We start from the raw sequence: 25532 nt of genomic DNA, 5'->3' as shown, positions 1-25532 counted from the left end.
GCCGTCAATATAAGAGAGTCACTAATAAATCCAATCGGGAATTCAGGAGAAACTTCTTTACCCAGAGAGTGGTGAGAATGTGGAACTCGCTGCCACAGGGAGTGGTCGAGGCGAGTAGTATAGATACATTTAAGAGGAAGCTGGATAAACACATGAGGGAGAAAGGAATAGAAGGATAGGGTGATGGGGTGAGATGAAGAGGGGTGGGAGGAGGCTGGTGTGGAGCAGAAACACCGGCACGGAGCGGTTGGGCCAAATGGGGAAGTGCAACGAGACCTGGGTGTCCTTGTGCACTAGTCGCTGAAGGTAAGCATGCAGGTGCAGCAGGCGGTTAAGAAGGCAAATGGTATGTTGGCCTTCGTAGCGTGAGGGTTCGAGTACAGGAACAAGGATGTCTTGCTGCAGTTGTACAGGGCCTTGGTGAGACCACACCTTGAGTATTGTGTGCAGTTTTGGTGGCATTATCTGAGGAAGGATGTTCTTGCCATGGAAGGAGTTCAGCGAAGATTCACCAGGCTGATACCTGGGATGGCAGGAATGACGTACGAGGAGAGATTGGGTCGATTGGGCTTGTACTCACTGGAGTTTAGAAGAATGAGAGGGGATCTCATTGAAAATTATAAAATTCTGACAGGACTGGACAGACTGGATGCAGGAAGGATGTTCCCGATGGTCGGGGAGTCCAGAACCAGGGGTCACAGTCTAAGGATAAGGGGTAAGCCATTTAGGACTGAGATGAGGAGGAATTTCTTCACCCAGAGAGTGGTGAACCTGTGGAATTCTCTACCACAGAAGGCAGTTGAGGCCAATTCATTAAATATATTCAAGAAGGAGTTGGATATATTTCTTGAGGCTAAAGGGATCAAGGGGTATGGGGAGAAGGCAGGGACAGGGTACTGAATTTGGATGATCAGCCATGATCTCATTGAATGGCGGAGCAGGCTAGAGGGGCCGAATGGCCTACTCCTGCTCCTATCTTCTATGTTTCTATGCAGACTTGATGTAACTACCCTGCGCGGGCAGTGAGTGTGGAACCTGATGCAGTCTCAGTTTGCAAATGGAGCATTAGAAGCATGGAGGGCAAGTTTCAGAATACAGCCACTGGTATTGGACCGAGACCCCCCGCGCCCGCCCCCCCCAACTCTGACCCATTACACACAGGAGCCCAAGAGTCAGTGGTATGTTTCGTCCCTCTGTCTGAACTGAATATGGACACTGGTCCCAGAGCTAAAGAGGAAGACTTGGATTGGGAGTACCTTCGCCACACGGACTGCAGTGCAGGAAGGACCCCCCCACCCCACCAGCGCTATTTAACGGGATCATCAACTACGTGCAGGTTAGTTGCTGGTTGATTTCTTCTGGCTGTTGGTACGGGTCTCCAAGTGTTTGATGCTTTCCATAGTCCTTTCATGTCTGGTACTGAAGGACTTTTTTGCTGACTTCAAGGCTTGTGCACAAACCAGTTGCTCCCAGACGTGGGTGCACTAGTCGGCCTTCCCCTTAGAATACAGCAGGACTGGGAGGATAAGCAGAGGTCATGCAGAGCAGGACAAGCTGCTGGAAGAGGAGGAGGAGGAGGAGGAGGAGGAGGGCTCTCAGCAGGAGGCCAGCCACATAAATACTTTGCCAACAAGAGCAGGACAGAGGCTGGGTATTCTGCGGCGAGTGTCTCACCTCCTGACTCCCCAAAGCCTTTCCACCATCTACAAGGCACAAGTCAGGAGTGTGATGGAATACTCTCCACTTGCCTGGATGAGTGCAGCTCCAACAACACTCAAGAAGCTCGACACCATCCAGGACAAAGCAGCCCGCTTGATTGGCACCCCATCCACCACCTTAAACATGCACTCCCTCCACCATCGGCGCACCGAGGCTGCAGTGTGTACCATCTACAAGATGCACTGCAGCAACTCGCCAAGGCTTCTTCGGCAGCACCTCCCAAACCCGCGACCTCTTCCACCTAGAAGGACAAGGGCAGCAGGTGCATGGGAACACCACCACCTCCAAGTTCCCCTCCAAGTCACACACCATCCTGACTTGGAAATATATCGGCCGTTCCCTCATCGTCGCTGGGTCAAAATCCCGGAACTCCCTCCCTAACAGCACTGTGGGAGCACCTTCACCACACGGACTGCAGCGGTTCAAGAAGGCGGCTCACCACCACCTTCTCAAGGGGCAATTAGGGATGGGCAATAAATGCTGGCCTTGCCAGCGATGCCCACATCCCATAAACGAATAAAAAAAGTCTGTAATGGAGCCTACCTTGACATTCTGTCTATTAACAGGAGGCGCAGGTAAAAGATCCCATTTCACGTGAGAAAATAGAAAAACTCACATTTCTCCCGCGCCTTTCACCATCTCAGGACGTCCCAAAGGGCTTTACAGCCAATGAAGTACTTTTTGAAGTGTGGTCACTGTTGTAATGTAGGAAGCACAGCAGCTCAATCTGCGCACAGCAAGCTCCCACACACAGCAATGTGATAATGACCAGATCATCTGTTTATTTTAGTGATGTTGGTTGAGGGAAAAATATTGGCCCCAGGACACCGGGGAGAACTCCCCCTGCTCTGCTTCTAATAGTGGCCGTGGGATCTTTTACATCCACCCGAGAGGGCAGACGGGGCCTCGGTTTAACGTCTCATCCGAAAGACGGCACCTCCGGCAGTGCGGCGCTCCCTCAGTACTGCCCCTCCTACAGTGCGGGGCTCCCTCAGTACTGCCCCTGCGACAGTGCAGTGCTCCCTCAGTACTGCCCCTCTGACAGTGCGGCGCTCCCTCAGTACTGCTCCTCTGACAGTGCGGGTCTCCCTCAGTACCGCCCCCCCGACAGAGCGGCACTTCCTCAGTACCGCCCCTCCGACAGTGCGGCGCTCCCTCGGTACCGCCCCTCCGACAAAGCGGTGCTCCCTCAGTACTGCCCCTCCGACAGTGCGGCACTCCCTCAGTACTGCCCGTCCGACGGTGCAGCGCTCCCTCAGTACTGCCCCTCCGACGGTACAGCGCTCCCTCGGTACTGCCCCTCCAACAGTGCGACGCTCCCTCAGTACAGCCCCTCCGACAGTGCAGCGCTCCCTCAGCACTGCCCCTCCGTCGGTGCGGCTCTCCCTCAGTACTGCCCCTCCCACAGTGTGGCGCTCCCTCAGTACAGCCCCTCCGACAGTGCAGCGCTCCCTCAGTACTGCCCCCCGACAGTGCCGTGCTCCCTCAGTACTGCGCCTCCGACAGTGTGGCGCTCCCTCAGTACTGCCCGATCCGACAGTGCGGCGCTCCCTCAGTACTGCCCCTCCGACAGCGCGGCGCTCTCAGTACTGTCCCTCCGACAGTGCGGCGCTCCCTGAGTACTGCCCCTCCGACAGTGTAGTGCTCCCTCTGTACTGCCCCTCCGACAGAGCAGCGCTCCCTCAGTACTGCCCGATCCGACAGTGCGGCGCTCCCTCAGTACTGCCCCTCCGACAGTGCAGCGCTCCCTCAGTACCGCCCCTCCGACGGTGCGGTGCTCCCTCGGTACCGCCCCTCCGACAAAGCGGCGCTCCCTCAGTACTGCCCCTCCGACAGTGCGGCACTCCCTCAGTACTGCCCGTCCGACGGTGCAGCGCTCCCTCAGTACTGCCCCTCCGACGGTGCAGCGCTCCCTCAGTACTGCCCCTCCAACAGTGCGACGCTCCCTCAGTACAGCCCCTCCGACAGTGCAGCGCTCCCTCAGTACTGCCCGATCCGACAGTGCGGCGCTCCCTCAGTACTGCCCCTCCGACAGTGCAGCGCTCCCTCAGTACCGCCCCTCCGTCGATGCGGCGCTCCCTCAGCACTGGCATTGGGAGCGTCGGCCTGGATTATGGGCTCATGTCTCTGGAGTGGGGCCCGATCCCTCGACCTTCTGACCCCGAGCCGAGAGTGACACAGTAAAGGCCAGCGCCTGCCCCAGCACCTCACCCTGGCCCCTCGTCAGCGAGAGAGGACATCCTTCTTCACCTACCTGCCTGGGCTGGGCGTGAGCCGAGGTCGCCCAGAGGTGAGAAGTCAGAATGGGACCCGCTGCCCAGTCACGACGGGCCGAATGGCCTCCCTCTGTGCTGTCTCACGCTACGGTTTTATCTCGAGCCTGAGTGGCCTGCTCGGTTGGGAAGCGAGGCCCTGCCTTTGCTGACTCACTCTGTAAATTCACACGCCTGCAGCCAATTTGCAAACCACAACTCTTATAGCGCAACGGTCCACTGCACTTCCTGCTCTGGCTCACCGCCGCTGGCCCCTATTCTTAGACACGCTTGCCTCTTTTAAAATAAACACACTGCCCAAACTTCAGTTAAGAGTCTGAATCCTTGAGAGTTCTTCTATGGAGGGGCCCACAGCTGCCCTGAATTAAAGCCGTGAATACACATAGCTCCTGGGTATAAGGAAGACTCCCATTTCTCCAGCACCTTTCACCACCTCAGGACATCCCAAAGCGCTTTACAGCCACTGAAGTACTTTTTGAAGTGTGGTCACTGTTGTAATGTAGGAAACGCGGCAGCCAATTGCGCAAAGCAAGCTCCCACAAACAACAATGTGATAATGACCGGATCATCTGTTTTAGTGATGTTGGTTGAGGGATAAATATCGGCCCCAGGACACCGGGGAGAACTCCCCCTGCTCTTCTTCCAATAGTGGCCGTGGGATCTTTTACATCCACCCGAGAGGGCAGACGGGGCCTCGGTTTAACGTCTTATCCGAAAGACGGCCCCTCCGGCAGTGCGGCGCTCCCTCAGTACTGCCCCTCCGACAGTGCGGTGCTCCCTCAGTACAGCCCCTCCGACAGTGCGGCGCTCCCTCAGTACCGCCCCTCCTACTGTGCGGCGCTCCCTCAGTACTGCCCCTCCGACAATGCGGCGCTCCCTCAGTACCGCCCCTCCGGCAGTGCTGCGCTCCCTCAGTACTGCCCCTCCGACAGTGCGGCGCACCCTCGGTACTGCCCCTCCGACAGTGCGGCGCTCCCTCAGTACTGCCCCTCCGACAGTGCGGCGCTCCCTCAGTACTGCCCCTCCGACAGTGCGGCGCTCCCTCAGTACCGCCCCTCCGACAGTGCGGCGCTCCCTCAGTACCGCCCCTCCGACAGTGTGGCGCTCCCTCAGTACTGCCCCTCCGACAATGCGGTGCTCCCTCAGTACCGCCTCTCCGACAGTGCGGCGCTCCCTCAGTACTGCCCCTCTGACAGTGCGGCGCTCCCTCAGCACTCCCCCTCCGACAGTGCGGCGCTCCCTCAGTACTGCCCCTCCGACAGTGCGGCGCTCCCTCAGTACTGCCCCTCCGACAGTGCGGCGCTCCCTCAGTACTGCCCCTCCGACAGTGCGGCGCTCCCTCAGTACTCCCCCTCCGACAGTGCGGCGCTCCCTCAGTACTGGCACCGGGAGTGTCAGCCTGGATTTATGTGCTCGAGTCTCTGGAGTGGGACTCGAAACCACGACCTTCTGACTCTAAGGCGAGAGAGAGAGAGTGCTATCCACTGAGCCATGGCTGAAGCAGCGAGTTGTTATGATCTGGAATGCGCTGCCTGAAAGGGCGGTGGAAGCAGATTCAATAGTGACTTTCAAAAGGGAATTGGATAAAGACTTGAAGGGGAAGTATTCGCAGGGCTGTGGTGAAAGAGCAGGGGGGAGTGGGACTAATTGGAGAGCTCTTTCAAAGAGCCGGCACGCGCACGATGGGCTGAATGGCCTTCTCCTGTGCTGTGAGATTCTATTCTATCTCAAAGCACTTCACAAAGATCGTGCAAGGTGCAGATGGGAGAGGCCATTTTTCCCATCCCGCCCACCCTCCCCTTAAACCCTGTGATCCTCCCCACCTCAGCATCGGGCTGCCACTTGATTGCCGCTAGCTTTGCCTCCGCCTGTGCCTCACTCGAGGGATTAATCGCTCTCCCCCTGTGGGGTGAAATTGGTTCGCCTGTGAAAACGGGCGCGGGGATCGCAATGCGCGATTAACCCACGCCCGTTGATTGCAACTTCGTGTTGCCTGCTGATTATAATGATTGTTGCGTACAGCCAGCGCTTACCGCGCTGTTCATTGTTTGCATGCAACAGCAGGGGGCCCAATATCATTAGTGACTTGCACTGCTCAAAGCTAGCCTGCACCTCTTAAAGCTAGCCTGCACCTCTTAAAGGTGAGGTGCATTGTGGCTGGAACAGGTGCTGGGAGTCATGCAGGAAGTGAATCTGACCTGGGAAGGAGTGAGGAATGGCACAAACAGGGGCGGGGGGGTGGGGGGGTGATTGGGCTCCAAGATTTTCAGACGCTGCACTGGAGGCCTTGGTGGAGCAGGTGGAAAGGAGGAGCGCCATCCTGTATCCGCAAGGGGCCAGGAGGCCATCCAGACACACGGTGAGAAGGCAGCGGGAGTAGATAGCCCTGGAGGTCAATGCCAGGAGTTTAGCCCCGAGGACCTGGATCCAGTGCTGCAAGAAGTTTAATGACCTCACACGAGTGGTCAAGGTCAGTGAATGCATCTTCAAATACCAGATCCTACCAACTGCACCACTAGCCTCACACACTGCTCAATTCACCACACCCCCATCACTCACCAACCAGCAATCTCTATCAGTCAGGACTCATACCTAACATTCATATGCTTCACCCCACCCTCACACACTTAACACTGCTGCAAGACTCACACCCACATCTCACAGCTCCCTCACACTGCCAGCTATTCAATCGTGATAGCCACATCTCCCAAAGATGTTGTTCGACACTCACTGACACACCTCCCTCTCTCTTGCAGGAGAAGGGGGCGCACAGCCGGAGGCAGCAGGAGCTAACCGGCGAGGGACAGACGCGCCTGCATGTTCTAACCTCCAAGGAGGAGACGGTGCTGGCCAGAATCGGAAGGGACGTTGCAGAGGCCGTGGCCAGCGGCAGTGCCGAATCCATTGAAGATGTTGGTATCCTCGTACCTAATCCTTGTTCTCACATCCCATTTCTCCCTCATCCAACAGTGTCTTCCGACGTACAAGCTGCAGATGCTGTAAGGAGGCACTTCTTACTTCCCCCTCTGCCCTCACTACAAACTGACCTTTGTCCCTTTCTCCTTTCAGAGCCCAAGACTGCAGCCTGACCAGGCGCTGGTGGTAGACCAAGAAGACAATGATGAAGACAACGCACCATCTCTGGATTTCACACTCGCAGCCAGCAGCTCAGGTATCGACACTGCGCATAATTTAGAGGAAAACACAGAGGCGGGATCTGCACGTGGTGAGAAACCCGGCACGAGTGCGCTGGAGCCAGGGCTGGGGAAAGGGTAGCGCCGGGGCCAGCTCGCCGGAGGGCGAGGTCACACACGAGTTCTGCTGCAGAGGACTCAGATGCGGACTTTGCTGGGCCAGGCTACAGAAGAAGGCCGCTGGGCGTACACAGCGAAATGCTTGGTGCATTGGGAAGCCTGCCTGAAAGCCGGCGTTCAATGTCAAGGAGCATGGAGGCGTCCAGCACCAACTCGGCACAGGGCTTTGCGCAGAGCTTGGAGGCCATCCTTTCCAGCATGGAAATGGTGGCCAACTCCATCAACACTCTTGTGGAGCCAATCACGAGGCAGCGGCTGCTGACCAGTGTCTCAGCTTCCATTACAACACCAATAGCTCCCACCAAAGGTCTGAGTGCTGCAGTGGAAGCTGAGACTGATGTCGTTCAAGGTCAGCGTGCTGCCATGCAAGCTCAGACTGCTGCCCTAATGGCTGTGGATACCGGCGTTCAAAGGGGTTACAGGGTGACACAGCAGTTCAACAAAGTCATAGGGGGAGAAATTCAGTCTCGCGCTGTTTGGGGCGCGATTATCGGCCGTGCGCAAAGTTTAGCGCCTGGCGCTAATTATCGCCTCCGACGGCAAACTTGGCTTTTATCGCCCCTGGAGGTGATTGGAGCGCTAAATCAGGCGCTACACGCCTCTCTTAAGGCGCAAAGGCCGAGGAGCGAGGCGCTACCTCAGAGCGCTGGCGAAGCTCATGTGATGTCAGTCAGCAATGGAACACAGACACACTGGCGATGGCCAGTTCTTAAAGGAGAGTTCTGACGAATGGTCATCGACCTGAAACATTAACTCTGTTTCTCTCTTCACAGATGCTGCTTGACCTGCTGAGTTTCTCCAGCATTTTTCTGTTTTTATCTTAAAGGGGAGGGTCGATCTTGCTCTCCATCCACATCCTGCTCATTGCAGCCTTGAATCTCGGCCTGGAGAGACCTGGACATCAAATCTGCTGGAAAGAACAATGGAGAGGCCCAGGGAAAGAGCTCAGAGTGCAGCCCCCACAGTCTCTTCTAAATCGATACAAGGAAGGGCAAATCAAAATGAACCTGCAAAGTGCTGCTCAGTCCCCAAAACTCCTTCACACAGTGTTGAATCTCTCCAGAAGTCTCTCTCTCTCTCTCTCTCAGAATGCGTGGTGCAAAAATGTCACCAACAAAAAAAGGCAGGAAGTGGTCGCCTTTAAATAACGCTCCCCTAGTCCCTTCCCGACTGCAAAACGTTCCCCTCAACCTGTCGTTGCTAGCGGCAGGCGGTAAGGCAGGGGGCGCCACTCAATATCTGGTCCGGGGCGTTGCACGCTCGACTGACGTCACGATCTGCCGGCGCAGGAGATCGTGGCGGTAGTGTTTAGCGCTGCCACAAAATGTCTAGTTAATTTCGCGAGCGGTGCAAACATCACCGTGCCCGGGCGCTAGTTGCTCTGTGCCCCATTAGCGCCCTCTTAAGACACTAACGGGAGGCGCAAACAACTGAATTTTTCCCCCATAGAGTCATAGGGCTGGATTTTATCAATGGAGGCGAGCAGGAGGCGGGACCCCCACTTTTGGGCTCAGCAGGCCAATTAAGGGCCACCTGGCAACAGCTGATGTCACAGATTGACATTTCATCTGTCAAGACCTTTTGACAGATGAAATATCAGCGTTTCACAGCTCTTTGAAGCTGTCAAACTCTGACAATCTGCACTCTAAGTTAATTCCTTCCTCTCAGGATGATTTAGAGATCTCTCCAGAACAGAAAGCTGAATGCTGCAACTTTTGACAGCTCGCGGCCATTCTGCTTTCTGTGCCGGTGAGATCAGGGACTCCCGAGACCTGAAGGAAGGAAGGCTGTAAAGGTAAGTAAAACTTCTTTAAACACTTTACACACACCAGCCACGCTTACCTCTGCACTCATGCACCCATCACTCACCTGAACACCGGACATCTCGAACCCTCCAAGTCCTTCAGCCCAACGGTCCGCCTCGCTAACTTGGCGTGGTTTGGAGCCGTCGGGAATCCCGCACTTCAGGGGTAAAAATAGGGATTAGGCTAAAAACTGCCTGTTAACTACCTGTTAACAGGCAGTTAATTGGCACTAATCCCCTTCCCGCCTCGGGGAGGCGGCTCCCAGCACAGGTCGGGTACCCGCCTCCTGGGAAACGGGCATGGAGACGGATTGGGGGCGGGATGGGTTCGTACCCCCCGATTTTACGATTTTAACACCCCACACGCCTCCATTCCCACCTCCAAGGCCCTGGGAAATTCTAGCCCATAGAGTTATACAGCACAGAAAGAGGCCCTTCGGCCCATCGTGTCCGCGCCGGCCATCAAGCCCTGTCTATTCTAATCCCATTTTCCAGCACTTGGTCCGTAGCCTTGTATGCTGTGGCGTTTCAAGTGCTCATCTAAATGCTTCTTGAATGTTGTGAGGGTTCCTGCCTCTACCACCCTTTCAGGCAGTGAGTTCCAGATTCCAACCACCCTCTGGGTGAAAAAGTTTTGCCTCAAATCCCCTCTAAACCTCCTGCCCCCCTTACCTTGAAACTATGCCCCCTGGTTATTGACCCCTCTACTAAGGGGAAAAGTTCCTTTCTATCTACCCTATCTATGCCCCTCATAGTTTTGTACACCTCAATCAGGTCCGCAAACAGATTGCTAGGAATGCTGAGGCGCCGCCCCGGGGGAGTGGCAGTGTCTCAATGGAGCTTGAGCCTGCTGTCCTCTCTCTGGATGACTGCATTCGTCCTCCCACCACTGCCACTCCACCAGTGCCCTTGCTGTTGCCTGTCAGCCAGCCAGCCCAGACTGCTGCCGCCCATGCCGAGATGGTGCAGTCCGCAGACGGGCCTTCTACGCCCAGAGCAGCTCGAGGTCATCCTGCAAGGCCATCTGCAGTCTCCGCCACTGAATGTCAGCAGCCCTCCACCAGCCATGCTGCAGCCATTGGGGTAGCACCGCGTAGGAGCACTAAGACAGGCAAATGTAAGATAAGCACTAAGGGAATGCGCAAGGGTGATTAGTTTACGCTTGTATGTAATATGGCATGATTTAATTTATTAATTTGGTTTGGAATGTTTATTTTGTGTTGGCATTTATTTTTGCATTGTGGCCAAGAGGACGCTGTGATGTTCAGTAACAGAGGGAAGGTAAGGTGTGTGGGACTGTAGGTGAATGGGGAATTGGGGTTGAGGTTACTGATATCGCACTTGAATTAATTTTTGATGTACAGCCCGGGCAGAATGGGGCTGTCTAGGTTGTCTCCTCCCTTCCTCCTCCACCTCCTCCTCTTCCTCCTCCACCTCCTCCTCTTCCTCCTCCTCTACCTCCTCTTCCTCCTCTTCCTCCTCCACCTCCTCTTCCTCCTCCTCTTCCTCCTCCTCTTCCTCCTCCTCCTCCTCCTCCACCTCCTCCTCTTCCACCTCCTCCTCTTCCTCCTCCTCTACCTCCTCTTCCTCCTCTTCCTCCTCCTCCACCTCATCCTCTTCCTCCTCTTCCTCCTCCTCCACCTCCTCCTCTTCCTCCTCCTCCACCTCCTCCTCTTCCGCCTCCACCACCTCCTCCTCTTCCTCCACCTCCTCCTCTTCCTCCTCCTCCACCTCCTCCTCCTCTTCCTCCTCCACCTCCTCCTCTTCCTCCTCCTCCACCTCCTCCTCTTCCTCCTCCTCCACCTCCTCCTCTTCCTCCTCCTCCACCTCCTCCTCCTCTTCTTCCTCCTCCTCCACCTCCTCCTCTTCCTCCTCCTCCACCTCCTCCTCTTCCTCCTCCTCCACCTCCTCCTCTTCCTCCTCCTCCACCTCCTCCTCCTCTTCTTCCTCCTCCTCCACCTCCTCCTCTTCCTCCTCCTCCACCTCCTCCTCTTCCTCCTCCTCCACCTCCTCCTCTTCCTCCTCGTCCTCCTCCTCTACCTCCTCCTCATCCTCCTCCTCCACCTCCTCCTCTTTCTCCTCCTCCACCTCCTCCTCCTCCTCGTGCTCCTGCTCCTCAGCTTCTTGCCGGATAGCTGGTGGCAAGGGCTGTCCCCTCATGATGGCGAGGTTGTGCAGCATGCCGCAGACCACCACGGATCTCGACACCCGCTCCGCCGAGCTCTGCAGGGCTCCTCCAGAGCGGTCCAGGCAGCGGATGCCTTATTTCAGTGGTCTGGTCTATCAGATTTCATGTGGCAGCATGGCGCTCATTGTACACCTGCTGCGCACGTGTGCGTGGGTTGCGAACCGGAGTCAGGAGCCATGTCATCAGCGGATAGCCCTTATCACCCAGTAGCCACCCTTTGGTTTGCCGCAGTGGCTCAACAGCAGATGGAACAGCGGACCGCCGCAGAATGAATGCACCGTGACTGCTGCCAGGATAACGGGTAACAGTCATGATGCGCCGCCCGTGGCCGCACACCAGCTGCACGTTGAGGGAGTGGGGCACCCTTTGGTTCAGGTACATGGCCGAATTGACATGAGGCGCCCGCAAAGCCTGCCGTCAATGGCACCCCCACGGGGCAGCCTGCAATCCTTCCAAACCCTCGTGCTCGCTACGCCTGCTTCCCTCCGGCAAGAGGAAATGAAATGAAGTTATCTCCCTTTGCACAGAGAGACTCAGTGACCTCCCCTTGTGCAGCGGTGCACTGCACACTGCGAGACGTTGCTAATATCTCCGGCAGCAGCCCGGAAGGAGCCAGACGCGTAATGGTGCATGGCCACGGTCACCTTCACAGCCACTGGCAGTGCGGCCCTGGCCCTGCTCTCAGGTTGGAGCTGTGGCTGCAGCAGACGGCACATTTCAGTGACGACCTCCTTAGTGGAGCGCAGACGTCTCAAGTATTAGCCCTCGCTGAGGTTCAGGTAGGAGAATGGCTCCCTGAACACCCTGGGCAGATATTTTTTTTAAAAGGTTATTCGTTTTTATGGGATGTGGGCGTCGCTGGCAAGGCCGGCATTTATTGCCCATCCCTAGTTGCCCCTTGAGAAGGTGGTGGTGAGCCGCCGCCTTGAACCGCTGCAGTCCGTGTGGTGAAGGTGCTCCCACAGTGCTGTTAGGGAGGGAGTTCCAGGATTTTGACCCAGCGACGATGAAGGAACGGCCGATATATTTCCAAGTCAGGATGGTGTGTGACTTGGAGGGGAACTTGGAGGCGGTGGTGTTCCCATGCGCCTGCTGTCCTTGTCCTTCTAGGTGGAAGAGGTCGCGGGTTTGGGAGGTGCTGCCGAAGAAGCCTTGGCGAGTTGCTGCAGTGCATCTTGTAGATGGTACACACTGCAGCCACGGTGCGCCGGTGGTGGAGGGAGTGAATGTTTAAGGTGGTGGATGGGGTGCCAATCAAGCGGGCTGCTTTTTCCTGGATGGTGTCGAGCTTCTTGAGTGTTGTTGGAGCTGCACTCATCCAGGCAAGTGGAGAGTATTCCTTCACACTCCTGACTTGTGCCTTGTCAATGGTGGAAAGGCTTTGGGGAGTCAGGAGGTGAGAAACTCGCCGCAGAATACCCAACCTCTGACCTGCTCTAGTTGGCAAAGTATTTATGTGGCTGGCCTCCTGCTGAGAGCCCTTCTCCCCTCCTCCTCCTCCTCCTCCTCCCTCTTCCAGCAACTTGTCCAGCTCTGCATGGCCTCTGCTTATCCTCCCAGTCCTGCTGTATTCTAAGGGGAAGGCCGATTAATGCACCCATGTCTGGGAGCAACTGGTTTGTGCACAAGCCTTGAAGTCAGCAAAAAAGTCCTTCAGTACCAGACATGAAAGGACTATGGAAAGCATCAAACACTTGGAGACCCGTACCAACAGCCAGAAGAAATCAACCAGCAACTAACCTGCACGTAGTTGATGATTCCGTTAAATAGCGCTAGTGGGGTGGGGGGGTCCTTCCTGCTACTTAATGCGTGTTCAGCTTAAGAGGGGGCATTGGCTGGAGTTCCAAAATGGCACCACTGGCGTCAAATCAGCGTTGCACACTGACTGCGGCGCATACTTCCGGCGGATGTTAGCCACCTGCATGCTAATGCCCTCACCAATATGGCGTCCAGCGCGGTTCGTGGCAGAAGTGCGCACGCGTGCATCGGACGCCACTCTGGTAGCCAAACAGCACCCGCCGCGCCCGAGCGACGGGCGCTACCGATCCCAATTTCGCGCCATTCGTGTCTCGGCAAGGATTCTTCAATCCAGTTGGTTGACGAGACACACCACCGCATCGCCTGCTCGCACAGGTCCCAGATCACCCGTAGGGGCCGCCGCGCTCTCTAATCACAGCAAGTTCCAGTGCAAAAAGACCAGAGAACGTTTGCGGAGAAGTCTAACGAACGGCGAGTTATACAGTGTAACACACGGTGTGTTATATAATACAGAAGGTAATAGAGCAGACAAGGGTAATGTAGTAGATGTCATATATTTGGATTTTCAAAAGGCCTTCGATAAAGTACCACACAGTAGGCTCATGACAAAGGTTAGGGCAATGTGGAGTCAGGGGACAAGTAGCTGAATGGATAGCAAATTGGCCAAAAAGTAGAAAGCAGAGAGTAGGGGTAAAGGGTTGTTATTCAGATTGGAGGAAGGTCGAAAGCAGTGTTCCACAAGGATCAGTGCTGGGACCACTGATATTCATAATTTACATGAATGATTTGGACTTAGGAATAAATAACTCGATATCAAAATTTGCAGATAATAGCAAACTAGGGGGATAGAGCTAACACTGAGGCAGAATGCAACAGAAGACAAGAAGACATTAGAAAACTTTCAGTCTGGGCAGTTAAGTAGCAAATGAACTTTAACATTGAGAAATGTAGGAATATACCAACAATGACGGACAGGTAAAGACCCTCTGGTCCATCCAGCCTGTCCCACAAAATTGCGACACCTTGGGCTGGATTTTCATTGAGAAGTCGGGTAGGAGGCGGGTCTACAACTTTCGGGTTTGTAGTCCCGCCTCCATCGAGTTCTAGCCAACCCACGCAATTTAGACTTGATTGACCTTGTTGAGCCCGCCCAGCAGGCTCAGCAGGCCAATTCAGGGCCACCCGGCAACAGGTCTCGTCACAGATTGACATTTCATCTGTCAAAACCTTTTGACAGATGAAAAATCAGCGTTCGACAGCTGTTTGAAGCTGTCAAACACTGACAATCTGTACTACAAGTTAATTCCCTCCTCTCAGGATGAATTAGAGATCCCCCCGGAACAGAAAGCTGAATGCTGCAATTTTTGACAGATCGCGGCCATTCTGCTTTCTGTGCCGGTGAGGTGAGGGACTCCCGAGACCTGAAGGAAGGAAGGCTGTAAAGGTAAGAAAAGGTAAGTAAAACTTAGTTAAACACTTTACACACACCAAACACACTTACCTCTGCACTCATGCACCCATCACTCACCTGAACACCGGACATCTCGACCCCTCCAAGCCCTTCATCCCGACGGCCCGCCTCGCTAACTTGGCGTGGTTTGGAGCCATCGGGAATCCCACACTTCAACATTAAAAATTGGGATTAGGCTAAAAACTGCCTGTTAACTACCTATTAACAGGCAGTTAATTGGCACTAATCCCCATCCCGCCTCGGGGAGGCGGGTCCCAGTGCGGGGCGGGCACCCGCCTCCTTGGAAACTGGCATGGAGGCGGGTTGGGTGCGGGATGGGGTCGGGACCCCCGATTTCAGGATTTTAACACCCCGCACGCCTCCAATCCCGCCTCCACGGCCCAATGAAAATCCTGCCCCTTGTGTCTCACAACATATACACGCTCCACCCCACCCGAAACCATGTGATCTCCTGGGAGAAGTGAAAAACTAGATGAAAACCCAGGCCAATTAGGGGGATAAAATATGGGAAATTCCTCTCCACCTAAGCAGTCAAAACTAGTCCAGGAGATCACTCTGGTCCTCCCCGCCCCAACCACAAACAGGTCCAGCTCTCGCTCAAAGGAATTCAGTGCACCGCTGTCCACTGCACCAGACGGCAGCCTGTTCCAGAGGTCCAACATTCTCTGGGAAAAGAACCTCCTCCTCCTGACCTCCAACCTAGATCTGGCCTTACACAACTTAAATTTCTGACCCCTGGTCCTCCCTAACCTATTTAATTGGAACAAACTGTCAACTGGACCACAATCTATTCCCTTCATCATCTTATAAACCTCGATTAGATCACTTTCCTGCACCTACACTTCTCGAAAGTACCAGCTCTTTTAGTCTCTCTTGATAACTAAGATGCTTTGACTGGGAATTAGTCTAGTGGCTCTTTCTCTGCCCCCTCTCCGAAGCCTCAATATCACCCACCGTGTGAGGAGACCACAACTGGGCAAGTGCGGCCTGACTAAGGTCTTGTACAAAGACAGCACAGTATGCCTCGTCTTGTATTCAATTGTCCTATGGATACACCCCAACACCCTATTTGCTCGAGCTATTGCTTCACGGCATTGCTCATGTACCTTTACAGATGTATGCACCAGCATGCCCATATTTCTTTCTTTCTCCACCTTCTTTAATGCTTCTCCCTGAAGGGTGTGTGAATGTTGAACATTCATAGGATTACATAGGATATACAGCACCAACCAGTCCATGCCGGCGTTTATGCTCCACTCGAGTCTCCTCCCGTCTCTCCTCCTCTAACTCTGTCATCATTACCCTCTATTCCCTTCTCCCTCATATGCTTGTCTAGCCTCCCCTTAAATGCATCTGTACTATTCGCTTCAACCACTCCCTGTGGTAGCGAGTTCCACATTCTCACCACTCTCTGGGTAAAGAAGTTTCTCCTGAATTCCCTATTGGATTTCTTGGTGACTATCTTATATTGATGGCCTCTAGTTATGCTCTTCTCCACAAGTGGAAACACTCTCTCTGTATCCACTCTATCAAAACTTTTACAATTTTAAAGACCTCTATTAGGTCACCCCTCAGCCTTCTTTTTTCAAGAGAAAAGAGACCCAGCCTATTCATCCTTTCCTGATATGTATACCCTCGTATTTCTGGTATCATCCTTGTAAATCTTCTCCGCACCCTCTCCAGTGCCTCTATATCCTTTTTATAATATGGCGACCAGAACTGTACGCAGTGCTCCAAGTGTGGTCTAACCAAGGTTCGATACAGGTTTAGCATAACTTCCCTACTTTTCAATTCTATCCCTCTAGAAATAAACCCTAGTGCTTGGTTTGCTTTTTATGGCCTTGCTAACCTGTGTCGCAACTTTTAGTGATTTGTGTATTTGTACTCTGAGATCCCTTTGCTCCTCTACCCCACCTGGACTCGCACCCTCCAAGTGATAAGTGGCCTCCCTATTTTTCCTACCATAATGTAATACATCACATTTATCTGTGTTGAAATTCAGTTGCCAATTATATGCCCATTCTGCAAGTTTATTAATGTCCTCCTGTAATTTATTGCAGTCCTCCTCAGTATTGACTATCCCCCCCCCAATTTGGTGTCATCCGCAAATTTAGAAATTGTGTTTTTGATTCCAAAGTCTAAATCGTTGATGTAAATTGTGAACAGTGGTCCCAGCACTGATCCTTGTGGAACACCACTACCCACCTTCTGCCACTGTGAATAGCTACCCTGTACCCCTACTCTCTGTTTTCTGCCTTGAAGCCAGCTAGTTATCCATTCTGCAACTTGTCCCCTGACTCCGCATTCTCTGACCTTATTCATCAGTCTATTATGGGGTACCTTATCGAAGGCCTATTGAAAATCTAGATAAATTACATCTACTGCATTACCCTTTTCTACTCTCTCTGTTACCTCTTCAAAAAATTCAATGAGGTTGGTCAAGCAAGATTTTCCCTTTTGAAATCCATGCTGACTTTATTATTATATTTTTGGTTTCTAGATGTTCTTCCATTTTCTCCTTTAGTAGGGATTCCATTATTTTTCCTACCACCGATGTTAATCTGACTGGTCTATAGTTCCCTGGACATGTTCTATCTCCCTTCTTAAATATAGGTATTATGTTAGCTATCCGCCCGTCCTCTGGCACAACACCTTTTGTTAACAAATTATTAAATATGTGTAGTAATGCCTCTGCTATCTCTTCCCTAGATTATTTTAAAATGCGCAGGTGTAATCCATCCGGACATAGGGTATTTTCCTCTTTGAGTTTGATTAGTTTATTTAATATATCTCCTCTTTTTATTTTAAATGCATTTATTTAATTATTAATCTCATGATCCAATGTCATGTCCACCTGTTCTATCTCCCTGGTAAATACTGAAGCAAAATAATTATTTAATATTTCTGCCATCTCTCTATCGCTGCCTGTGATATTATCCTTTTCATCCCTCAGTGGCCCTATTCCCATCCCAACTTTCCTTTTTTTATTAATGTGCCTGTAAAATATTTTACTATTTTGTTTTATGTTCCTTGATAATTTAATTTCATCGTTCCTTTTTGCCTTCCTAATTGTTTTTTTGACTTCTCTCCTAATCTCTTTGTATTCTCTCTTGTCATGCTCTCCCCTGCTGTCCATGTACTTAATGTATGCCTCTTTCCTTACCCTCAATTGTTCCCTTATATCTTTATTCATCCATGGTGTCCCCCAGCTTAAACATGCATAACACTGAACTTATATGTGAGTTGATGCCCTTTGGTAGGAAAAACAGAAACATCACCTACACCTTAGAAAATAAAAAACTAAATGGGGTAGAAGGGATCTAGGGGTACAGGTGAACAAATCATTAAAAGCAGCATCGTAGGTCAGCAAAGCAATTACAAATTCTAACAAAGCACTGGGATTTATGTCTAGGGGTATAAGGGAAAAATTCAGTTGTTTGCGCCTTAAGAGGGCGCTAATGGGGCGCAAAGCAACTAGCGCCCGGGCGCGGCGATGTTTGCGCTGCTCGCGAAATTAACTAGACATTTTGCACTAGCGCTAAACACTGCCGCCACGATCTCTTGCGCCGGCAGATTGTGACGTCAGTCGAGCGCGCAATGCCCCGTTAACGCCCCGGACCGGATATTGAGTGGCACCCCCTGCCTTACCGCCTGCCGCTAGCAACAACAGGTTGAGGGGAGCGTTTTGCTGTCAGAAAGGGACTAGGGGAGCGCTATTTAAAGGCGACCGCTTCCTGCCTTTTTTTGTCAGTGACATTTTTGCACCACGCATTCTGAGAGAGAGAGAGAGAGACTTATGGAAAGATTCAACGCTGTGTGAAGGAGTTTTGAGTACTGAGCAGCACTTTGCAGGTTTATTTGGATTTGCCCTTCCTTGCTTCGTCAGCGCTCTGAGGTAGCGCCTCGCTCCTCGGCCTTTGCGCCTTAAGACAGGTGTGAAGCGCCTGATTTAGCGCTCCAATCACCTCCAGGGGTGATAAAAGCTGAATTTCTCCCCCATAGAGTTCAAAAGTAGTGAAGTTATGTTAAACTTGTATGGGACCCTGGTCAGGCCACACTGAGAGTACCGTGCACAGTTCCGGTCTCCATACTATAAAAAGGACATAGAAGCACTGGATAAAGTACAAAAAAGATTTACAAGGACAGTACCAGAACTGAGCGATTATAGTTATCGGGAAAGATTGAACAGGCTGGGGCATTTTTGTTAGAAAACAGAAGAGTTAGAGGTGACCTGATAGGGGTCTTTAAAATGATGAATGGGGTGGACGGGGTAGATGTGGAGAGAATGGTTCCACTTGTGGGGGAATCTGAAATCAAATCAAATCAAATCAACTTTTATTGTCATTGTTAGTGCACAAGTGCAGTACAACGAAATGTAGGCTTGCAGCTCCCGAGAGTGTACATTTGGATTAAGACATTTAAACATTCAACATACATTTGGCTTGTAGTATATTAACATAAACATAACCATAATAAAGTGCATTGGCAGATGTGCAGGCTTTAGAGTTTATTTGTAGAGTTCAGTAGGATGACAGCCCTGGGAAAGAAGCTGTTCCTAAATCTGGTCGTACGGGTGCGAATGCATCTGTAGCGTCTCCCAGATGGCAGGAGGGCGAACAGACTGTGGCTGGGGTGGGTAGGGTCTTTGATGATGGACCGTGACCTCCGTAAACAGCGTTTCTGGTATATGTGCTCTATGGTCGGTAGCCGGGTGCCGGTAATGCGTTGGGCAGTTTTGACTACCCGCTGCAGGGCTTTCCGGTCATAATAGCTACAGCTGCCATACCATACTGTGATACAGTTCGTCAGGATGCTCTCTATTGTGCAGCGGTAAAAGTTAGTTACTAATAAATCCAATCGGGAATTCAGGAGAACTTTCTTTACCCAGAGAGTGGTGAGAATGTGGAACTCGCTACCACAGGGAGTGGTTGAGGTGATTAGCTTAGTTGCTCTCAAAAGGAAACTAGACGAGTACATGAGAGAAGAGGGAATAGAAAGATATGCTGAGAGGCTGAGATGAGGTCGATGGAATGGGAGGAGACTCGTGTGGAGTACAGACGAGTTGGGCCGAATGGCCCGTTTCTCTGCTGTATATTCCATGTAATGTAATTCTATGTTGCAACGTGTAATACACCGTGTATTATTAAACAACATAATACAGTATAACAATATGGGTGGAGCTAAGAAATAACAAATGGCAGAAAACACTGGTGGGATTAATTTATAGACTCCCTAACAGTAGTTATATTGGCCCAGAAATTTGGGTCGGGGGCTTCCCGCGGGTGCAAGCCCCCAGACCTGCACTTACCTAGCGCGCCGGCCGTTGAGCTGTGGGCCCGCGTGGGATTCCGATCCTGGGCCTCCTCCAACTGCCGGCGCGCAGTGCTTGCATATCCCAGGGGCGCAGTTAGTTCGAAGCGTCCCCTGGGATCACGTGGGCCATGGAGAGCCAATGGTAGCAGGGAATGCTTCATTCATAAATTTGACAGGAAGAGCTGTCAAACCTATAAATACTATAAGCCCCAAAACATAACTAAAACTTCAAATAAATTTTAAAAAATACATCACATTTTTAAAATAACTATAAATTACATAAAATAACTATTTTAAACAATCATTTAAATTTTTGAAAAAATTAATTACATTTTCTAATGGGGCTAAAAATAAACTTACCTTTCTTTAAAGTATTTAAAAATAATAAACCTGTGGAAAAAATGTTTTCATTTTACTTTAATTCACCACTTACCTTGTTAAAAGCAGGCCTTGCGACTGCTTTTTAAAAATGTAGCTCCTGGAGACTTACCCTCCCGGAGAAACCTGTAAAAAACCCAGAAGTTCCAGGCGCACGCGTTGCCTCTCCGGCGCACGCGTTCGACCTGTGAACCCCTTCCATTGTTGGGTAGAGTATAAATCAGGAAATTAGAGGAGCTTGTAACAAGGGTAATGCAATAATTGTGGGGACATTAATCTTCATATAGACTGGGCAAACCAAATTGGCAAAGGTAGCTTGAAGAATGAGTTCATGGAATGCATTCGAGATAGTTTTCTAGAACAATATGTCAAGGAACCAACTAGGGAACAGGCTATTTTAGATTTAGTATTGTGTATTGAGACAGGGTTAATTAGTAATCTTATAGGAAAGGATCCTCTGGGGAAGAGTGATCATAATATGATAGACTTTCACATTGAGTTTGAGAGTGATATAGTTAAGTCAGAAACTAAGGTCTAAAATTTAAACAAAGCCAATTACCGAGGTACAACGGGCGAGTTGGCTAAGGCAGATTGGGAAATTAGATTAAAATATACGATGGTAGAAAAGCAATGGCAAACAGTTAAAGAAATAATTCATAATTCACATTCCCTTGAGGGATAAAACATCCATGGGAAAAGTGATCCACCTGTGGCTAACTAGAGAAGTTAAGGATAGGATTAGATTAAAAGAGGAGGCTTACAATGTTGCCAAAAAGGTAGGGATTGGGAGGGTTTTAGAAATCAGCAAAGGAGGACCAAGAAATACAAAGGGAGAAAATAGGATATGAGAGTAAACTAGCAAGAAATATAAAAACAGATTGTAAGAGCTTCTACAAGTATGTAAAAAGGAAGAGATTAACGAAAGTAAACATTGGTCCCTTAGAGGCAGAGACAGGAGAAATTATAATGGGGAATAAAGAAATAGCAGCGATGTTAAACACATATTTTGTACCTGTCTTCACGGTAGAAGACACAAAAAACATATCACAAATAGTGGCAAACCAAGGGTCTAATGAGAGTGAGGAACTTAAAATAATTAAGATCAGTAGAGAAAAAGTACTTGAGAAACTGATAGGACTAAAAGTCGACAAATCCCCTGGACCTATTGGCCTTCATCCTAGGGTTTTGAAAGAGGTGGCTATAGAGATAGTGGATGCATTGGTTGTGATCTTCCAAAATTCCATTGATTCTAGAACGGTACCAGAGGATTGGAAGGTAGCCAATGTAACCCCACTATTTAAGAAAGGAGGGAGAGAGAAAACAGGGAACTACAGACCAGTTAGCCTGACATCAGTCGTAGGGAAAATGCTAGAATCTATTATTAGGGACGTGGTAACAGGGCACTTAGAAAATCATAATAGGATTGGGCAGAGTGAACACGGATTTATGAAAGGGAAATCGTGTTTGACAAATCTGTTCGTTTTTTTTGAGGGTGTAACTAGCAGGGTAGATAAGGGGGAACCAGTGGATGTCGTATATTTGTTTTTTCAGGAGGCATTTGATAAGGTGCCACTCAAGAGGTTATTAAACAAAATTAGGACGCATGGTATTGGGGGTTATGTATTAGCATGGATTGAGGATTGGTTAACAGACGGAAAACAGAGAGTAGGAATAAATGGGTCATTTTCGGGTTGGCAGGCTGTAACTAGTGGGGTACCGCAAGGATCAGTGCTTGGGCCTCAGCTATTCACAATCTACATCAATGATTTGGACGAGGGAACAGAGTGTAATATATCCAAGTTTGCTGATGATACAAAGCTGGGTGGGAATGTAAGCTGTGAGGAGGATGCAAAGAGGCTTCAAGGGGATATAGACAGGCTAAGTGAGTGGGCAAGAGCATGGCAAATGGAATATAATGTGGAGAAATGTGACGTTATCCACTTTGGTAGGAAGAATAGAAAAGCAGAGTGTTTTTTAAATGGAGAGAGATTGGGAAATGTTGGTGTTCAGAGGGACCTGGGTGTCCTTGTACATGAATCACTGAATGTTAACATGCAGGTACAGCAAGCAATTAGGAAAGCAAATGGTATGTTGGCCTTTATTACAAGAGGATTTGAGTATAAGAGTAAAGACATCTTACTGCAATTATATAGGGCCCTGGTGAGACCACACCTGGAGTATTGTGTACAGTTTTGGTCTCCTTACCTAAGGAAGGATATACTTGCCATAGAGGGAGTGCAACGAAGGTTCACCAGACTGGTTCCTGGGATGGGGGGATTGTCCTATGAGGAGAGATTGTGTAGACTAGGCCTATATTCTCTAGAGTTTAGAAGAATGAGAGGTGATCTCATTGAAACATATAAAATTCTTACAGGGATTGACAGGGTAGATGCAGGGAGGATGTTTCCCCCCTGGCTGGGGAGCCTAGAACCAGGGGTCACAGTCTCAGGATAAGGGGTCGGCCATTCAGGACTGAGATGAGGAGGAATTTCTTCACTCAGAGGGTGGTGAATCTTTGGAATTCTCTACCCCAGAGGGCTGTGGAGGCTCAGTCATTGAATATGTTCAAGGCTGCGATCGAGAGATTTTTGGACTCTCGGGGAATCGAGGGATCGGGTGGGAAAGTGGAGTTGAGGTCGATGATCAGCCATGATCTTATTGAATGGCGGAGCAGGCTCGAGGGGCCGTATGGCCGACTCCTGCTCCTAATTCTCATGGTCTTATGTGCGCATGGTGTATTATTATATACTACAGAATGTTCTACCCTGAAACTAACGGTGTGTTCTAATATAATACGGAATGTTATACCCTGTGTTATACAAGGGCTGCAACAATGATGCTTCCATTCGAGTTGAAGCACAAGAGGCCACACTTACCTCAACGACGCTGGGTAGCTATCACTGCTGCTGTCACCTTAACTCTTCTGCCACTTATTAAATCTCTCCCTCGCTGAGTATAATTTTACAAAGGCTAGGTTACTGTTCATGGGGTAAGTGCAGTGACAATCTGTGTGAAGCTGGTGAGACAGGGTAACAAAGGAAGGTAAAGAGAAAGTGAGACAGGTTTAGCTGGACCAGGAGATTAAGACTTCCTTCCAATTGTTTCAAATGTTCTCTTTGACATCCCAGCCTCCTCCCCATGCCCCACCTGTCCCGGTCCCTGAACGGTCCTCACCGTGTCATGCTGTCGGTCAGATTCCCATCGCTTCCTCCTTCCTCGTTATCTGCACGCTCATGTTCTGTGCACCTGGCTGGGTGGGTGCAGTCGCCCTGTCTCTCTCTCTTGAGAGCAGCTCTGTTGCAGGAAGTGACGGCTCCCCACAGACAGCGAGCGCTTGGCAGACGGCAGCCGAGCCGGCTCTCTGTGACGTCACGGAAAATTAAAAGCCAAAGGAAGCCGAGAGTGTCACGGCTCCAGCGCAGGTTCGAGGTGCAGGGCGTCCAGTGACACATGCTGCAGCTCGCTCGCGCTGCACGCTAACAAGTGTGCAAGTGCGCAGGGTCGTGCCAGTGGGGGGGAGGGGGGGATGCTACAGGCAGGGCATGCATCACCGTAGCGACAGCGCCAAATGCACATTGGCCGGCCAACGATCCCATTGCTGCTCGTGGGATCTTGCTGTGCGCCCATTGGCATTACGACGGTGAAGGCGGGATGGGCAGCAGCCAAACGCTGGGCCGTGACCCCAGGGGCGGGTTCGGCCGCAAACGGACTCTTGCCTCGTCGGGACACGGGCAATGGGTGGGGGTGTGAGAGGAGGGGCAAGCGGCTCGATGTGGAACTCCTCCACCTCCGCCTCCTCCTCCTCCTCCTCCTGGCCTTTATTGCAAGGGATATGAAGCATAAAAGTAGGGAAGTTTTGATGCAACTTTACAGGGCGCTGGTGAGACCTGGAGTACTGCAGTCTCCATATTTAAGGAAGGATATACTTGCATTGGAGGCAGTGCAGAGAAGGTTCCTGAGCTGAGGGGGTTGACATATAACAAAAGGTTGAGTAGGTTGGGCCTATACTCCTTGGAGTTTAGAAGAATGAGAGGGGATCTTATTGAAACATATGGGGGAAAAATTCCGTATCGCCCTGTTTGGGGCGCCATTATCGGCCGTGCGCAAAGTTTAGCGCCTGGCGCTAATTATCGCCTCCGACAGCAAACCTGGCTTTTATCGCCCCTGGAGGTGATTGGAGCGCGAAATCAGGCGCTTCACACCTGTCTTAAGGTGCAAAGGCCGAGGAGCGAGGCGCTACCTCAGAGCGCTGGCGAAGCAAGGAAGGGCAAATCAAAATGAACCTGCAAAGTGCTGCTCAGTCCCCAAAACTCCTTCACACAGCGTTGAATCTCTCCAGAAGTCTCTCTCGATCTCTCTCAGAATGTGTGGTGCAAAAATGTCGCCGACAAAAAAAGGCAGGAAGCGGTCACCTTTAAATAGCGCTCCCCCAGTCCCTTCCTGACTGCAAAACGCTCCCCTCAACCTGTCGTTGCTAGCGGCAGGCGGTAAGGCAGGGGGCGCCACTCAATATCCGGTCCGGGGCGCTACCGGGGCGTTGCGCACTCGACTAACGTCACGATCTGCCGGCGCAGGAGATCGTGGCGGTACTGTTTAGTGCCGCCGCAAAATGTCTAGTTAATTTCGCGAGCGACGCAAACATCGCCGTGCCCGGGCACTAGTTGCTCTGCGCCCCATTAGCGCCCTTGTAAAGCGTTAACGGGAGGTGCAAAACAAGTGAATTTTTCCCCCATAAGACTCTGAGGGGGATTGACAGGGTAGATGCTGAGAGGATGTTTCCCCTCGTGGGAGAATCTAGAACTAGGGGCCATAGTTTCAGGATAAGGGGTCGCCCATTTATGATGGAAATTAGGAGGAATTTTCCTCAGAGGGTCGTGAATCTTTGGAATTCTCTACCCCGGAGAGCTGTGGCGGTGGAGTCATTGAATATATTCAAGGTGGAGATAGACAGACATTTGAACGATATGGGAGTCAAGGGTTATAGGGAGAGAGCGGGAAAGTGGTGTTGAGGCCTAGATTGGATCAGCCATGATCTTATTGAATGGCGGAGCAGGCTCGAGGGGCCGATTGGCCGACTCCCGCTCCTGTTTCTTATGTTCTTATGTTCCTCCTCCCGCTCCTCTCTCCGGCTCCACGTTCAGGTGAGTATGGATGCTTTGACCTCCCCATCCTCCAGTGGTCCCTTTAAGGAGGGCGGGTTGGGCCGCTTTAGGCCCCAGGCGACTGGGCGGAGCTCACGCGACCCAATCCCACGGGCATCAGGCCCGCCGTTTGTACAGGCCAACGCTAGGTTGAGGCAGACACACCCGTCCCA

At 51.4% G+C, this 25532-nt stretch overlaps 1 protein-coding gene across 2 annotated transcripts in view; it reads right to left on the bottom strand.

Moving 5' to 3' along the window:
• Positions 1–23509, bottom strand: part of LOC147086616 (uncharacterized) — an 88479-nt gene extending 64970 nt beyond the window's left edge. Inside the window, exon 1 of one of the 2 annotated variants that reach the window (XM_085978757.1) lies at positions 23393–23509. The gene's annotated coding sequence lies outside the window, so the exon portion shown is untranslated. Of the gene's footprint in view, positions 1–3973; positions 4188–23392 lie in introns of those variants that run through there. The other variant, XM_085978758.1, reaches the window with a different exon arrangement.
• Positions 23510–25532: the final 2023 nt, after the last annotated feature.

This window comes from Somniosus microcephalus, unplaced genomic scaffold, assembly GCF_052327205.1.
Source record: "Somniosus microcephalus isolate GS21.2 unplaced genomic scaffold, FLI_Smic_1.0 unresolved_chr7, whole genome shotgun sequence".
Lineage (NCBI taxonomy): Eukaryota > Metazoa > Chordata > Chondrichthyes > Squaliformes > Somniosidae > Somniosus > Somniosus microcephalus.
The sequence above is the reverse complement of the archived record's forward strand: the minus strand, read 5'-3'. Positions and strand labels throughout refer to the sequence as shown.